We start from the raw sequence: 1881 nt of genomic DNA, 5'->3' as shown, positions 1-1881 counted from the left end.
AATAGTTTCGTTTATGCAGGAAAAATATAATTTAATAAGTATAGTAGGTATACATAGATTATTTTAGAAATTATTATAAAAGCAGTATTTTCACTTGTTGAAGGGAAAAGTGCTACATTACAAACCATTGGTTTGAACCAATTTTATTAAAAGATAGTCGTACATCTGGTTTTTTTGTCGAAACATTCTCAAGAAAGCTATTTTTTCCATTTAAAATATTTCAAAGAAAACAATACAACATTATGTGTATAATTCATTAAACACATGTTGCATCAAACTTATTGAAAGTTTTTGAATATCGAGGAACATCACTGTTAAAGAAAATAAAAGTACAAACATAGTTTTTAGCATTCTAATCTTAGAGAAACTTTAACTCTTATTGTATAAATAGTTTATACAAGAACAAATCTGCTTATTTATATTCTATGCAGCATATCGTATACAAACATATATTCATATTATAGTTGATACTTTAACTATTTCAAGGAGGTAAATTGTCAATGGTGGGATTTAAGATGTCAACTACCAAAAAATCAAAAACACAAAAAAATAACAAAAGCATTTATGGAAATGAAAAGCCTTTATTTGGCATTAAGAAATTTTTGTATATAAATTGCTGTTAGAACTGATTTTCGATATCAGTGTTCCTTTAAGCGTTCAAAAACCAATTTCAAAAATTTCAAAAAAATTTTTTTTGATAAAAATGTTCAAATTATTCGGTGTAAGGATTTTAATTTATTTTTAATGAAATAAAAAAAAAATATTTAATTTTCTTTAAATAAAAATTAAATGGAAATTTCTTTTTTAATCATCTCAAAGTTTTTGGTTGTGCTAGCACTTTTTGCAGTAGCAATTGCATTACCATCAGCAAGTCCAATTGCAGGACCATCTCCAGTTGCTAATCCTCAGTTCTACTATGGATCACCATACGCTTACGGTTATGGTGGCTATCCATATGCATATTCTTATTATGGATAAAAATTTTCTGAACTACAAAGCACAACAACGACAATAAAAATGAAAAGACCGGCGATTGAGAACTCATTGATAAGGTACAACAGTAAGATAAAAATAAAGTTGAAAACTAAAAGAACAAAATATTCAAAATTTATTGTAAATTTTTTTTAATTATTTTTTTTTTTTGATAATTAAAATGTGTATATAAAATGCAAATGCAGGTGTTTTAATATTTTCAATTTTTATACAAAGCAAAATTATTTAAGTTTTAAAGTAGCCGGTAGGGTAAAATTACACCTTTTTTGTTAGAACATCGCCACAAGCTTTGACTTTTATTTCAAATTATTGTGGCATGACTTCATGACAGTTGTATGTCAAAGTTTATAAATTCCTATTCAGTATCATCATAATGTGACATCGTAGCTCCAATATTTTTTGTGCTATTGAATCCATAAAAAATCTGGTGTGATCAACACATAACCGACTGCAAGATGTATTATCAAGTTTAACGAATGTGTTACAGAAGATTATGAAAATTCCTTTGAAAGACTTCTTTTCGATTTTAAGGAAGTTAATAAGTTTTAGTTAATATACCTAGAAAAATTTAAATTTAGCTCTAAGTAGAGTTCCGCTTAGTACCCGAATTCTCTGAAAAGTTTACCAGTTTCAGGTAAACTTTTCAGGTAATTCGGAATCAGAACTTAAATATCCAATTTTAAGAAATTCCATCAATTCGTTCCTTAGATATGTTAAAAAATGTTTATTTATCTGATTTTTATTTTAAAATTATTAAGAAAATTTCATCAAAATCGGTTGACCCGAACCTGAGATACACACGTCCACGCACCGCAGACCGATCGACCGACAGGCCTACATCTCTCTAAAAATAGTTTATTTCCGCTTTCCTATCGTAGAGAAGTTCGT

General features: G+C 27.6%; 1 long non-coding RNA gene across 1 annotated transcript; it reads left to right on the top strand.

Annotated features, from left to right (window-relative positions):
• The first annotated feature begins 621 nt into the window (after window positions 1–621).
• LOC129615459 (uncharacterized) lies at window positions 622–1173 on the top strand. Its single transcript, XR_008697457.1, has 2 exons — window positions 622–721; window positions 820–1173. It is a non-coding gene; the product is annotated as an uncharacterized LOC129615459 (long non-coding RNA).
• Window positions 1174–1881: the final 708 nt, after the last annotated feature.

The sequence above is a fragment of the Condylostylus longicornis genome, unplaced genomic scaffold (genome assembly GCF_029603195.1).
Source record: "Condylostylus longicornis isolate FDR11 unplaced genomic scaffold, ASM2960319v2 ptg000135l, whole genome shotgun sequence".
Classification (NCBI taxonomy): Eukaryota; Metazoa; Arthropoda; class Insecta; order Diptera; family Dolichopodidae; genus Condylostylus; species Condylostylus longicornis.
This window is presented reverse-complemented; position numbering and strand designations above follow the sequence as displayed.